General features: G+C 41.2%; 1 protein-coding gene across 1 annotated transcript in view; it reads left to right on the top strand.

Moving 5' to 3' along the window:
- cd28 (CD28 molecule) overlaps nt 1-16,403 on the top strand; it is a 37,404-nt gene that overhangs the window by 2,989 nt on the left and 18,012 nt on the right. The gene's annotated exons all lie outside the window — the stretch shown is intronic.

Below are 16,403 nucleotides of genomic sequence, written 5' to 3'. Positions count from 1 at the left end.
GGTTCTTGTTCTTGTTCTGGTTCTGGTTCAGGTTCTGGTTCAGGTTCTGGTTCAGGTTCTGGTTCTGGTTCTGGTTCTGGTTCTGGTTCTGGTTCTGCTTGTCTTCAGTTCACAGATTCAGTCACAGAATCTGATGAACCTGAAATAAATTCAGCTGGTAATGCATGTTGCTTGTTTCATAATTTGTTACTGTATTATGTTTTATATGGTGTAAAGTCCTTTAACTGCCTTGTCACTAAAATGTGCCATAGAAATAAACTTTAACTTCACCTTTAAAGCAAGATTTTTCTCACAGTTGGCCACAGTGTGAAGAACGGGTGAAATTAGTCTTAACTTAAAAAATATGCCAACTCTTTGCCTCAAAATTGTTTTAGTCTTCATTAAATTAACTGATAGACTATTCTAATTTGTTCAATGTGAATGAATCTTAAGTTAACTGATGTATGTATATTGTAATTACATATAAACAGCACCCAAAATTTGTTTTTTTAGTACATGTGAGTAACACTCACAGCTTTCTGAACACTTCTAAACACTCATAAAAAAACCTGTTCCAGTTCCTTTTGTTAATTTACAAATATTTGTACAGCAAATAAATAAAGGAGCAACATTTAATTCATCTTTTTCCAGTTGAACTCCACAGCCTGAGTCAGAACAGGGAGGAGCAGCTCACTGACGGCGCGGTCCCCACAGCGTTGAAACGGTGTGGCTGTCTAACTGGTCAGAACATGACGAGAACTGTTACGGTTTCAGTACCAAACCAACACCCATGCATTTAAGTAATGTAGAGCAAAGCATCATGGGAATTACATCTCTCTGTTCCTAACAGGAAACATTATAGTTTAAGGCTCTGCACTAAATTAGGCTGACATCTACAGCCAGTCCTAAGAAAATCTGTACTTTGCTTTAAGTGACAGTGATCTGACCATTAAAGGGAGCTGGATTAAAATGTTGCTCTTAGTGTTAAACCTTAAAGCCTGAAACGTCTGACGGGGAAAACATCAGACCGAGGAAACCTGACAAATCGTTCAGCTTCACTGAATTTCTTGGACTTTTTTCAGAGTAAAGTCCAAGAAATTCTGAGTATTTGTCAACCCAACAGAACCTGATCAACAGCAGTTAGTTCACAAACCACAAAGTTCAGCACCTTGTGGCAGCTCCCAAGTCACCATCCAAAGCAGATAATTTGTTCTGGACAGATAGTCTTCCAGAAGTGGACCCAGCATTGTGGATCCAACTGGTCAGCAGGGCTGATGTTCAGTCATCACAGCCTCCAAACTACAGGTTGACCTGCATCATGATCAATCCAGCCCTTTTATTTCCAACTTCTAGGCACGCTTTCTGTTGCCTGGTCAACAGAAATCACTAAATCTAAATGCTGCTCTAGCCTGGCCTGGGTTTGGGGTACTTTAGACACACCCTGTGTGTCCTCTCTGTTCTGACTATATGGACTGATTAATTGGTTGAATGATTGATTACTGGTATGATTAGAATAACAACCAGGATTATGGTTTTCCTATTGTGCTCCTCAAATCTACCAACTCCTAAAACTCAAAATACACAAAACAACAAATAGTGAAACTTTTAAACCACTGACTTGCTAAAACATATTGTATTTTCTCTCCTACTGTGTGTTTATTTTCTTACCTTAATTTTTTGTTTCACTTCTACTTGTTCTCATTTCTCATCACAAGATCTCAAGACAAAAGGAACAATTGGAAAATTACAAAAACAAATCTTTTTTTTTTTGTTTTTCTCCTGGTTCCATATGGCTGATTATTCATCTTTAGCATTGTATCACCGTGTCGACTTGTGTTATTTAGAAGTATACGTTCAGAGTGAGCAGTCGGTCATTGTGAGGTGAGAATCCCCTGTGGGATGCCCACTGCTTTACGGGGGCCAACACAGAGACCTAGAGCCACGCATGCAGACATTCGACTCCTATTGAAAATCCACCAATGAGAGCAGGACTGGGTCACAAGTCCATTTCAACGGCTGACTCAGGAAAGAGTGTTGGGTGTTTTCTGCATGAATTCGTCAAAGTTTAGTAGCTGTGAATGTAGCAGCCTGTTTTCCTGCTGTTTGCTGTTCAAAGCTCTCCGCCGTTCTGTCGTCAGGATGTGGTTGGTACACTCATGCACGGGCAACGGGAGACAAAAAGTCACATGCAATTACATGATGTCACACGGCTCTAATTTTAGCTTCCCGCTTTGAGGCTCAGTGGAGTCCAAGTCTGTGCGAATCACAAAAACCTCTCAGTTTCCACAGTTTCTTCTGACATAAGAAACTCATCTCTACGTTTATTTGCAGCCCCGATAGAATTGTGTAAAAAATAAAAAATAAAAAAAATCCATCTTTCAATGCCACATACTTCCATTACAAATATTTAAAAGTTCATATTTATACATTTATTTTGTGTAGGGAATGTTTAGAAAAAACTGTTTTTATGATAGATTTATTTATACCCAAAACAAACAAATATCATCGTAGATTTATCTATATTGCAAATTTATCCTACAAGTTCATGAGAATAGCTCTGTACTTTTAATTTTAATTTACGAGTTACTTGTTGTGTAAATATGATCTCTGACACACACACATTAAGCTCCACACATCAGCTTAATGTGTGTGTGTGGAGTGTGTGAAGTGTCCCTGTAAGTCTGGAGTCCTGTCCTCGTGGGTTCGTGGAAACAGTAATATCTGTAACTGTACAGTTATTGAAAACAGATTTAAAACATTTTTTTTTCATGTATATTGGTGCATAAAAAAAACATGATAATGATTTTTCTGTTGTGCATCTCCTCAGGTCTGCCAAAACGTAAAACTCAAAATACCCAAAATGACAAATAATATGACCTCTGGCTTGCTAATCTTTTGTTTTATCTTCTGGTAGGTAGGTAGGTAGGTAGGTAGGTAGGTAGGTAGGTAGGTAGGTAGGTAGGTAGGTAGGTAGGTAGGTAGGTAGGTAGGTAGGTAGGTAGGTAGGTAGGTAGGTAGGTAGGTAGGTAGGTAGGTAGGTAGGTAGGTAGGTAGGTAGGTAGGTAGGTAGGTAGGTAGGTAGGTAGGTAGGTAGGTAGGTAGGTAGGTAGGTAGGTAGGTAGGTAAGTAGGTAGGTAGGTAGGTAAGTAAGTAGGTAGGTAGGTAGGTAGGTAGGTAGGTAGGTAGGTAGGTAAGTAGGTAGGTAGGTAGGTAGGTAGGTAGGTAGGTAGGTAGGTAGGTAGGTAGGTAGGTAGGTAGGTAGGTAGGTAGGTAGGTAGGTAGGTAGGTAGGTAGGTAGGTAGGTAGGTAGGTAGGTAGGTAGGTAGGTAGGTAGGTAGGTAGGTAGGTAGGTAGGTAGGTAGGTAGGTAGGTAGGTAGGTAGGTAGGTAGGTAGGTAGGTAGGTAGGTAGGTAGGTAGGTAGGTAGGTAGGTAGGTAGGTAGGTAGGTAGGTAGGTAGGTAGGTAGGTAGGTAGGTAGGTAGGTATTTATTTTTAAAGACCTGCAGGTTTTTTCAAAAGATGAAAAAACCCCAATAGAAATATTAACACTTCCATAAGGTATGTTAATAGAATAAAAACCAATTCTGATTTTAAGCTCCTTAAAGTAATCTCTCACATAAAATATCTGTATTATATTAAATGAAAGTTTTATTTACATCATCTATGAAAAAAAAGAAAACAGAAGCCAGAATTCATTGAAATTATTAAAAACAAAATATTGGTGTTTTGCTACCAAGAAAGTCAGATTTTTGACTCAATGTAAGTGCAACTCAAGAAAATGAATTCATGGTTTTGTAGATTTTGTAATCCAGAGCGCTGATTGGCTGTTGTAGTTTCCATCCATCCATTTTCTTTACACCCTTGTCCCTCAGTGGGGTCGGGAGGGTTGCTGGTTCCTCTCCAGCTATCGTTCCTGGCGAGAGGCGGGTTCACCCTGGACAGGTTACCAGTCTGTCGCAGGGCAACACAGAGACACACAGGACACACAACCATGCACACACACTCACACCTAGGGACAATTTAGACAGACCAATTAACCTGACAGTCATGTTTTTGATTATGGGAGGAAACCGGAGTACCCGGAGAAAACCCACGCATGCACAGGGAGAACATGCAAACTCCATGCAGAAAGACCTGGGCCGGGAATCGAATCCAGAACCTTTTTGCTGCAAGGCAACAGCTCTACCAACTGCGCCACTGTGCAGTCCCTGCTGTAGTTTCTTCTTTGATAACTTTGAAGTTTCAACCTGAAGCAATGGAGCTTAGATCTTCAAGAAGGGTGTAAATCAACCGCTTGTTTATGATGCTCTACCAATTTGTTTATTGATATCATAAAGTCATTAAGATATGACTTTTATTCAGCTTAATTCACAAGTCACAAGATGTACATAATGCGATATCATATCCTCATCTAACACTCATATTCATACACACCAACTTCCAAAAACAGCTCAAATATGATTTGACCATTTTATTTCTATGTTATTACAGGCATCAGACACTTAAATTGAAAAAAAACTAAAACAATTATCACCTGTTCAATATAGTCTCACATTTCTCATGTTTAAGTAGTGAGCCAACTCAAAAGTGCCATCGATGACCTTTCCGTCACAAAGACATAAATAAAATAAATAACAAATTGGTAACACTTTATTTGAAGGGGGGTGATTAAGACTGACATAACACTTTCGTAAACATGACTTAACGCATGTCATGAACATGAATTAGCCTTCATGAATATTTATGACTGTTGTCATAAAGCGTTATTTGGTAAATTATGACACTTTTAATACCACGTTGACATTATTCAAAATGTCTTTGTTATGACAACTTGACATTAACCAAGAAATCATTACTGATATAAATTTGTCATAAAATTATTACTGATTGCACTTTAAAAATTGGTAACTTTATGTTATTAACGGTAAAGTTTAAACAGTAATGATTTCTTGGTTAATGTCAAGTTGTCATAACAAATTGAATAATGTCAGCTTTGTATTAAAAGTGTCATAATTTACCGAATGAGACTTTATGACAACAGTCATAAATATTCATGAAGGTTTATTCATGTTCATCACATGTGTTATGTCATGTTTATGAAGATGTCATGACAGTCTTATTCACCCCCCTTCAAATAAAGTGTTACCAACAATTTTATAAATTCACATTAAAAACTGAACAGGCTTCTAAGTCACTTTTTCTGTTCGTTTGCCACGTCTCAATTTCCTCCCGTTCTTCAAAAGAAACACTCAGTCATCACCATTGATTCCTTTGGTATGAAACAATCATTTTTGTAATTTCATCTTGCATGCATTCCTTTCAGTTCTACTGCAGCAATATCGTGCAGAGAGCGGAAAACAGCTAATTCTGCGAGCGATGTCTGTGAAAGTGCTGATGTTGAGACATTTGCTGCACTGCAGACGTCACTCGTGTGTTTTGCCTGGAAACTGGGTGTGGGGGTTAAGCCCTGTTTTCACAGAGCTGACTGAAGTTACAGTCAGCCGCGCGGTCGGCAGTCGGCCTGGAAACGGTGGCATGTTTCTGCTGCTGTCATTGTTTCACGGTGGTTTACTATGCTGCAGCAGAATGTGATCAGATACTCGCGGTGTCTGAACGTGGAGCTGGTTTCAGTGCTGCAGCGAATCCAGGAATCTCAGAATCTCATACGCTCCTGATGTTATCATGGTTTGCTGAGTAAGCACGGGACCTTACAACCAGGCGGAAGAAACGAAGCAAATCAAAACATCTGGGTTTTTTTTTTTTAAATTTCACACAACATGATCAGGGAATTAGTCTGAACCTTTTACACACTTTCATGCCCAGCCAGCCATTTCTTGTTCTCGTCATGGCATGAATGGCGACATTTGGGGTTTCTGATAATCTACTCGAAACATTGTGAATTTTTCCAGCATGAAAAAATTATATTGCGAGAATAGAAAATAATAATAATAAAAAAGAACCAATTGCTTATTTATTTAAACAGTGAATGTTACGCATAAAGACTCAAATACACACCTAAATACTGCAGTGGTGTTCTTCTAACTGGACTTTACCAAGACCTCAAGCCTGCTGGTGAACACCTTCAGTGAGGTCTTTGACTCTGCCAAGGCTGCCCGTTGTTACCGATTCTGTTCATAACTTTTATGGAGAGAATTTCTAGTTCATAGCCGAGGTGTTGAGGGGATCCGTTTTAGTGGTCTTAAGATCACATCTCTGCTTTTTGTGGATGATTTGGTCCTACTGGCTTCATTAAGACGTGATCTACAACTTTCACTGGAGCGGTCTGCAGCTGAGTGTGAAGTGGTCAGGATGAGGATCCGAGGCCATGGTCTTGAGCCGGACAAGGTTAGAGTGCCTTCTCCAGGTCGAGGAGTTTGGCCTGCCCCAAGTGTAGGAGTTTAAGTATCTTGGGATCTTGTTAAAAAATGATGGAAACATGGAGCGGGAGATCGACAGGCGGATTGGTGCAGTGTCTGCCGTGAAGCGGGCGCTGTACCGGTCTGTTGTGTTGAAGAGAGAGCTGAGTCAAAAGGTGAAGCTCTCGATTTACCTGTCGATCTAGGTTCCTACCCTCATCTATGGTCATGAGCTTTGGGTCATGACCGAAAGAACGAGATCCCGGATGCAAGCGGCCAAAATGGGTTTCCTCCTCAGGGTGGCTGGGCTCTCCCTTAGAGATAGGGTGAGAAGGTCGGTCATCCGGGAGGGACTCAGAGTAGAGCAGCTGCTCCTCCACGTCGAGAGGAGCCAGTTGAGGTGACTCGGGCATCTGGCCAGGATGCCTCCTGGACGCCTCCCTGGTGAGGTGTTCCGGGCACGTCCCACCGGGAGGAGGCCTCGGGGAAGACGCAGGGCACGCTGGAGGGACTATGTCTCTCAGCTGGCCTGGGAACGCCTTGGGATTCCCCCGGAGGAGCTGGAAGAAGTGGCTGGGGAGAGGGAAGTCTGGGCCTCTTTACTTTGTATGCTATTCTAAAAATAGTAATAACATTTGAAATAATCTGTTTCGACAGGAAGGACAACTCTGGTAGAAATACAAAATAGAAAATCCCTTCAAAATGATTGCTGAGAAATAAACTCCAACTGACAAACAACAATGATCCCGGGGCAGTAAAAGCACTAAAAACTGGTCTAAAAAGGGAAACGATGGCTTCTGGTGGACCTGCCTTCAAAAATCAGAGTATTAAACTATTTTATAAAGCAGTGCTGCTCATGTTGACGAAGACGCCATTCAGGCTCTTGCAGAAGTTGCAGACATTGTATTTTCTGTGATGGCAGCAGAATCAGCACTTTTATCATAGATTAAAATTTCCTATCTCCATTTCTTAGTAAACCGAACGCGCCTGAGACATTTCTAAAGTACATGGGATGTGATTTGACTAAACATGAAGGAAGATTAGTCATAGCTTCTGACATTACCCAAAAAAGGAAATTCATTTTCTGTATAACTGTTAACCCTTTATGTACCTCTGAAGCAGTCATAGAGAGCACATGATCATGATGCTGCCTTATTCCTGAAAGAAAAAGAAAAAAAGATGTAATGTTGTCTACCTCGTGACTGGGTCATCCAATTTTAATGTGCAAAGTGCTTAACAAAGCAGTTTATTAATTTTATCTTTATTTAATCAGGATGCTCCTTCTCAGACAGCATCGCTCCTTCCACAGAGAGCTAAATAAGCTGATGATGTGAACTCAAATTAAAATATACTACAAACATACATTTGAATAAAAGTTTAATCAGAAAAAAGACAAATATGTACAATTACATTAGTCAACGACCATCTGGCACAATTCTGACCTTGATGTTTGATCCCTGCTACTGGTGGGATTCATTTGAACTGGTTATTAATTGTTGCCACATTATGAAATTAAATGATGGAAAGATGAGGATTTAGAGGTTCATCTTAATAAATTAGAAAATCATTTAAAAGTTTATTTACTGGAAAAACTCATGTGAAAAAGTTCATTTCCAGTAGATTTAATACAAATAGAGTGATACTGTGCAAGTGGTTGTTTCTGTTCATTTTGATGATTGTAGCTTAAAGTCAAGATTCAGGTGTTTATCAGAACTAATATAATTTATATAATTTGATAATACACAAAAAACATAGATATATGTGGCCACATATGTAGCCCACATTAATGTATGTGGGCTACAATTTACAATCGATTTACTTAAATAGAACAAAATTTCAATTAAATAAAAACTGCCAATAAAAACATGTAAAATAATAACAAGCCTCTTTCAGATCAGTTTTTAGAGATCACTGAAATTTAAAATGAATGAAGTCCTAAAGAAAAAAAATGTATTTAGCATCATCTGAATGGACTAAAGGAAAGTGGATTTAAACTCATATCATAAGTATAATCACATGAAAGGCTTGAGATGTAAATAGGTAATGTTACATTTCAAGCATCAAGAGATGCAGTTCATCTCTAGGCTTCTATTTTGTACCAGTAGGTATAAAAAATACCCGCTGATATCTATATATTCTTGTTTGATTTTAAGAGATTTGTTTAAAAAAAATTGTAAAAAAAATACAATGCTGATCCTTGATTTATTTATTGAACCCATTTATTTAAATATGGAACAATCCAACATAGAGAGACCCAAACTGTTCTCAAACAAAATGAAACCGAAAAATTTATGTCAAAGTCTGACACGATTGGCACCATTTATTAAACTAACTGGCACCAAACTAAATATTTAGATACTTTGTTGAATTAAATATTCAGTTTACAACTGTGAAATTTATAAATTAATAAATAACAATGGTGAAAATGCAACTTAGAAAAGTGAACTCCTGTTTTTTCCCCTTATGAAAGGTTAAATAACCCAAATTTTTTGCTGTTGATTTTTTTTCACAAATGGCACCTTAAGCATGTTCAATTTTTCTAATATAGGTCATCGGTCTAGTAGTGGTGCAGCTGAAGGCCGCCTCACAGCCTCCTCATATTCACAACTGGTCAACCTCGCTAGAATTCATGGCAATCAGGTCTTAATTTACTGAACTATGTTTTAAGCTGAAGTCTGCTCCATTTTGAGCCAAATATGTAAAAATGCTAAATCAGAAATTGTATATGTAAAGCATATTTTGACTATCAGTGCACATTTTTCCACTTGCAGTGCTATTAAAACATTCAGGATACCAAATATCCCAAAAACTCTGAGACAGTGTTTCCTCAGGAAGGCGAGAAGAAAGATCTGCAAATAAATTGTAAGTTTTATTAGATCTGGGACATGACTGTAAATCAGAAGATTTTATACATTTCAGAACCTAAAGCCTGTACTGAACGTAAACATCCCAAACACTGGAACAACGTTTCCACTAGACACCAGCGGTTACAGTTTAGGTTTCAGTTTAGGTGTACTCCATCAGCATGAGCAGATGTGTTTTTTTTATTTTTTTTAAATAAAAACCAGAATCATTTCTATACAGACAAAAACAAAAACATGATTGTTTACAATGAACCAAAAACCCCAAATTCAGCTTCTCAGAAAACAAACAAAAAAATATCAGTACAGAAATGTTGGCCTACTGAAAATTCCATGTACCATGCAGTATGCACAGTATGCACTCAGGGTTTAGTCGGCACTGCTTTTGCATGAAATACTGCATCAGTAGTGAATCAGTGCTGCATGAGAGCTGCATCAGAGCTGCGCGGCTTGCAGGTGATCACCCAGCTGAGGTTATAAGGAAACTCCAGCGTCACATCTTCCTCTGGACATCAGCCCACAGATGGTCTGTGGGGTTGGGGTCAGATCAGTGAGGGGAATCCAGCTGTGTAACACCCCGGGGATTAAAGCAGGTATTGATGTGTTTGGCAGTGTAGGCAGGTGCCACATCCTGCTGCATAATTAAATCAGCATTTCCATAAAGCTCGTCAGGTTTCCTGGTAGGTGCCCCGATAAAACATCAACAGCTCAGCACCTCAAATCATCTCTGACTGTGGAAATTTGACTTTTCAAATGAAATGCAATATTCAGTTCCATCTGAATAGACGACTTCGAGCCTCTCAGCAACATTTGAGTTTTTTTTTCTCTTGGGTCCAGAAGTGGCTTAACAGAAAGTGACACTAGCTGCATTTCCTTTACAAACGTGTAACTGATATTCCACTAGTGTCGAAAAAAAAATAGAATTTCGTAATTGCAACGTTTCCATTAACTAAGAAGTACAGTTAAACCCAAACATGAAACGGCTTGTTCACTTGATATGTTATTAAAAACATGACATGCCATCACCCTCCTACCACTTCCTGTCGTCTTCTTCGTGTTTTTGCCAGTAGTAAAATATGCGGTTGTTGATCACACGACTTGTGTGATGCAAAAAATTCCATTGCAGTCTTGTGAAATACACACATTTTGATACAAACGAAAATCCACTTCACCTAATGCTAAAACTTAGGACAAACTTTAGTTTTTTTTTTGTTTTTTTAAAATTAAGCCTCAGAATTCTTTTTTTAGTATCAAAAGTCTTCCTGTTGAGTTGGTTCTTTCCACTGTCACATGTTTGAGAGCAGGAGCAGGAATTGCAGCAACCGTTACCCGATGCAACTGACTTTGCTTCAACACATGAATAACATTTTACCAACTGTGATCATAAACCTAATTAAAGCTCCGCGGAGCCTCAAGCGGCCCGAGCAGCCAAGCGCCGCTCCGGCCTATAGCCACCGCGGGGGACCCAGCACCGCCGCCCGCCTGCCACAGCGTAAGCTGTCGCAGAGTTGAGGCGCGCATCCGCCAGGCAGTTCGCAGCGTTCACTTCGGCATGGTTCCCTGAGGACACACCACAAATTTGGTGCAGATCGGTCGATGTAGAGAGGAGATATTGATGATGGGATAGTCTAGGGGGTGCTGTAGAGTAAAATCACAATTCAAACCCGTTGGGCTCTTTAGCATTGAGCACAGGTCAAACGTATCCAGTTTGGTGCCAATCGGAAGATGCGTCTTTGATTCAGAGACAATTGCATGAATATGGCGAAGGACAGCCAGTTGGCCACGCCCCCATGAGTCAGAGTTCATCATCACAGTTCATCATCAGGTCATATTATGTCAGGTGGTAGAAGATTAATTCCATATGTATTACCCAGTAAAAAGAAGACATACAGTAGAAAAAACAGCTGAATTCCTTTCAAAAGTGGGCGGAGCTAAGGTTACGTCATCATCTGACCATGAGAATGTAATGAGGGTTGGTCAGTAGTGAGACTTAGGAAGTCTGAAGCAGCTGTGACCTTGTATGTGGAAGTTACGTCATTTTCATATTTTTTGTTGAATAGTCAAAGTTTAGCACTTTCCCACATCCATATACTTTAACATACAAAAATTCCTGTTATAATTTTAGACCTTTAATATCTGAACCCTCTGCTCACTGAGTTTGAAGCCTGTAAGTCAAACGCTGTAGGAGATCGATCAAACACGACATCTCTGAACAACAGCAGATGGCGGCTTTTATCCAAAATGGCCGACTTCCTGTTGGGTTTGTACCATAGCTCCAAAAGAGTTTTTTGTAAATCTTGACAAGATACACCAGTGTACCAAGTTTCATAATTCTAGGTTAAAGCATGGCTTGGGGCTGATCATTTAAAAAATTCTAGGGGGCGCCGTAGAGTGAGATCACAATTCAATCCTTTTGGGCTCTTTAGCATTGAGTACAGGTCAAATGTTTCCAGTTTGGTGCCAATCAGAAGATGCATGTGTGATTCAGACACAATTAAATGCATATGGCGAAGGACAGCCAGTTGGCCACGCCCCCATGAGTCAGAGTTCATCATCACAGTTCCTCATCAGGTCATATAATGTCAGGTGTTAGAAGATTAATTCCATATGTATTACTCAGTAAAAATAAGACATACAGTAGAAAAAACAGGTAACTTCCAGTCAAAAGTGGGCGGAGCTAAGGTTGCGTCATCATCTGACCATGAGAATGTAATGAGGGTTGGTTAGTATTGAGACATAGGAAGTCTGAAGCAGCTGTCACCTTGTATGTGGAAGTTATGTCACTTTGATGTTTTATGGCGAATAGTTAAAGTTTTGCACTTAGCCACGCCCACATGCTTTGACATACAAAAATTCCTGTGATAACTTTAGAGCTTTAATGTCTCAACTCTCTGCTGACTGAGTTTGAAGTCTGTATGTCAAACGCTGTAGGAGGAGTTCGATCAAATACGCCGTCTCTGAAAAACAGCAAATGGCAAATTTAATCCAAAATGGCCGACTTTCTGTTGGGTTTGGACCATGGCTCCAAGAGGCTTTTTTGTAGGTCCTGACACGCTACACAAGTGTACCAAGTTTCATAATTCTAGGTTAAAGAATGGCTTGGGGCTGATTATTTAAAATCTTCAAGGGGGCGCTGTTGAGACATTAGGCCACGCCCACAAAAAATAACACTGGATTCCTGTCGAGGGGCCCACAAGGATCAAACCTAGTGAGTTTGGTGCAGCTGGGCTTTAAACTGTGGAATTCAAGGCCAAACGTAAGGAGACGGCGTTAAAGGTCACTTCGCCACACCGCCACGGCCACCTGCTGCATCCAAACCAAACGGGGTTGGACACCCTGACACACCAACATGTCTTCTGTCTGTCGACAGTGTTTCATGTTGATTAGGTGAAAGGGGTCAGATAGTGAACGTTCGTAGTAAAACATGACACTTCCTGTTATAAGGGGGCGTGGCTTAGGTAATCTAAAAATTTCACAACTGGGTGTCGTAGGTCATCCAAAGGTGATCACACACAGAAAGTTTGGTGGCTCTGTGAGTTTATTTGTAAGAGATATAACAGTTTATTACATTCTGGTGAGTCAGTGAACTTTGACCCCTGGTACGACCCCTTCAGCATGCTCGAAAACTCACGAATTTGATAACTTTGAATCGGCCATGCCTTATGAACAATCTGACCGAGTTTGAAGTCGATCGATCGAAATCCCTAGGAGGAGTTCGATCAAATGCGACGTCTGTAAACGGCCAAAATGGGCTAAAATCGGAACTTCAATCCAAAATGGCCGACTTCCTAGGACAGTTGCACTATGACATTAATTGTAAATTCTGAGCATCTTGGGGAGCTCTACAACTGTACCGAATTTCAAGTCTCTACGATAAAGTAAGTGAATAGAAAAGGGTCTTTTGAACGTTGCTAGGGGGCGCCCTTGAGCCGTTTCTTGTGCGATATTTCCGACGACCTTAAAATACGTAAATTTTCACCAGGCTCTATGCGCCCGCCAAGTTTGGTGAGTTTTTGAATATGATAAAGGCCCCAAAAAGCCAATTTATTTTACGTTAGAATCATAATTAAAGCTCCGCGGAGCCTCAAGCGGCCCGAGCAGCCAAGCGCCGCTCCGGCCTATAGCCACCGCGGGGGATCCAGCACCGCCGCCAGCATTCCACCGCGTACCCTTTCGCACAGTTAAGGCATGCGTCCGCCAGACAGTTCGCACCGTTGAGTTCGGCATGGTTCCCTGCCGACACACCACAAATTTGGTGCAGATCGGTCGATGTAGAGAGGAGATATTGATGATGGGATAATCTAGGGGGCGCTGTAGAGTAAAATCACAATTCAAACCCGTTGGGCTCTTTAGCATTTAGCACAGGTCAAACGTATCCAGTTTGGTGCCAATCGGAAGATGCGTGTGTGATTCAGAGACAGTTGTATGCATATGGCGAAGGACAGACAGTTGGCCACGCCCCCATGAGTCACAGTTCATCCTCACAGTTCTTCATCAGGTGATATTATGTCAGGTGGTAGAAGATTAATTCCATATGTATTACTCAGTAAAAATAAGACATACAGTAGAAAAACCAGCTGAATTCCTTTCAAAAGTGGGCGGAGCTAAGGTTACGTCATCATCTGACCATGAGAATGTAATGAGGGTTGGTCAGTAGTGAGACATAGGAAGTCTGAAGCAGCTGTGACCTTGTATGTGGAAGTTATGTCACTTTGATGTTTAATGGCGAATAGTCAAAGTTTGGCACTTAGCCACGCCCACATGCTTTGACAAACAAAATTCCTGTGATAACTTTAGACCTTTAATGTCTGAACTGTCTGCTGACTGAGTTTGAAGTTTGTATGTGAAACGCTGTAGGAGGAGATCGATCAAATATGACGTCTGTGAAAAACAGCAAATGGCGAATTTAATCCAAAATGGCCGACTTATTGTTGGGTTTGGACCATGGCTCCAAGAGGCTTTTTTGTAGGTCCTGACACGATACACAAGTGTACCAAGTTTCATAAATCTAGGTTAAAGAATGGCTTGGGGCTGATTATTTAAAATCTTCAAGGGGGCGCTGTTGAGACATTAGGCCACGCCCACAAAAATCACACCGGATTCCTGTCGAGGGGCCCACAAGGATCGAACCTAGTGAGTTTGGTGCAGCTGGGCTTTAAACTGTGGAATTCAAGGCCAAACGTAAGGAGATGGCGTTAAAGGTCACTTCGCCACGCCGCCACGCCCACCTGCTGCATCCAAACCAAACGGGGTTGGACACCCTGACACACCAACATGTCTTCTGTCTGTGGACGCTGTTTCATGTTGATTAGGTGAAAGGGGTCAGATAGTGAAAGTTCGCAGTAAATCATGACACTTCCTGTTCTAAGGGGGCGTGGCTTAGGTAATCTCAAAATTTCACAACTGGGTGTCGTAGGTCATCCAAAGGTGATCACACACAGAAAGTTTGGTGGCTCTGTGAGTTTATTTGCAAGAGATATAACAGTTTATTACATTCTGGTGAGTCGGTGAACTTTGACCCCTGGTACGACCCCTTCAGCATGCTCGAAAACTCACGAATTTGATAACTTTGAATGGGCCATGCCTTATGAACAATCTGACCGAGTTTGAAGCCGATCGATCGAAATCCCTAGGAGGAGTTCGATCAAATGCGACGTCTGTAAACGGCCAAAATGGGCTCAAAATCGGAACTTCAATCCAAAATGGCCGACTTCGTGGGATACTTGCACTATGACATTAATTGTAAATTCTGAGAGTCTTGGGGATCTCTACAACTGTACCAAATTTCAAGTCTCTACGATAAAGTAAGTGAATAGGAAAGGGTCTTTTTAAAGTTGCTAGGGGGCGCCATTTCTGAACTGTCTGCTCACTGAGTTTGAAGTCTGTATGTCAAACGCTGTAGGAGGAGTTCGATCAAATATGACGTCTCTGAAAAACAGCAAATGGCGGCTTTGATCCAAAATGGCCGACTTCCTGTTGAGTTTGGACCATGGCTCCAAGAGACTTTTTTGTAGGTCTTGACAATATACACAAGTGTACCAAGTTTCATAATTCTAAGTTAAAGAATGGCTTGGGGCTGATTATTTAAAATCTTCAAGGGGGCGCTGTTGAGACATTAGGCCACGCCCACAAAAAATTACACTGGATTCCTGTCGAGGGGCCCACAAAGATCAAACCTAGTGAGTTTGGTGCAGCTGGGCTTTAAACTGTGGAATTCAAGGCCAAACGTAAGGAGACGGCGTTAAAGGTCACTTCGCCACGCCACCACGCCCACCTGCTGCATCCAAAACAAACGGGGTTGGACACCCTAACACACCGACATGTCTTCTGTCTGTCGACAGTGTTTCATGTTGATTAGGTGAAAGGGGTCAGATAGTGAACGTTCGCAGTAAAACATGACACTTCCTGTTCTAAGGGGGCGTGGCTTAGGTAATCTCAAAATTTCACAACTGGGTGTCGTAGGTCATCCAATGGTGATCACACACAGAAAGTTTGGTGGCTCTGTGAGTTTATTTGTAAGAGATATAACAGTTTATTACATTCTGGTGAGTCAGTGAACTTTGACCCCTGGTACGACCCCTTCAGCATGCTCGAAAACTCACGAATTTGATAACTTTGAATGGGCCATACCTTATGAACAATCTGACCGAGTTTGAAGCCGATCGATTGAAATCCCTAGGAGGAGTTCGATCAAATGCGACGCGTGTAAACGGCCAAAATGGGCTCAAAATCGGAACTTCAATCCAAAATGGCCGACTTCCTAGGACAGTTGCACTATGACATTAATTGTAAATTCTGAGTGTCTTGGGGAGCTCTACAACTGTACCAAATTTCAAGTCTCTACGATAAAGTAAGTGAATAGGAAAGGGTCTTTTGAAAGTTGCTAGGGGGCGCCCTTGAGCCGTTTCTCATGCGATTTTTGCGAGGACTTTAAAATACGTAAATTTCACACGGGCTCTATGCGCCCGCCAAGTTTGGTGAGTTTTTGAATATGATAAAGCCCCCAAAAAGCCAATTCATTTGGCACAAGAAAAATAATTAAAGCTCCGCGGAGCCTCGAGCGGCCCTCGCAGCCAAGCGCCGCTCGGCCTATAGCCACCGCGTGTTCCCAGCACCGCCTTCCCCCAGCCGCCGCCGATGCTCTGACGGAACAGCCGAACCCGCCCTCCTTGAATTTACTCAGTGTGTCATGTTTGGCTTTGCTCAC

Source organism: Poecilia reticulata, chromosome 2 (assembly GCF_904066995.2).
Source record: "Poecilia reticulata chromosome 2, P_reticulata-male-v2, whole genome shotgun sequence".
Lineage (NCBI taxonomy): Eukaryota > Metazoa > Chordata > Actinopteri > Cyprinodontiformes > Poeciliidae > Poecilia > Poecilia reticulata.
Note: the sequence above shows the minus strand (reverse complement) of the source record. Positions and strands in the feature narration are given on the sequence as shown.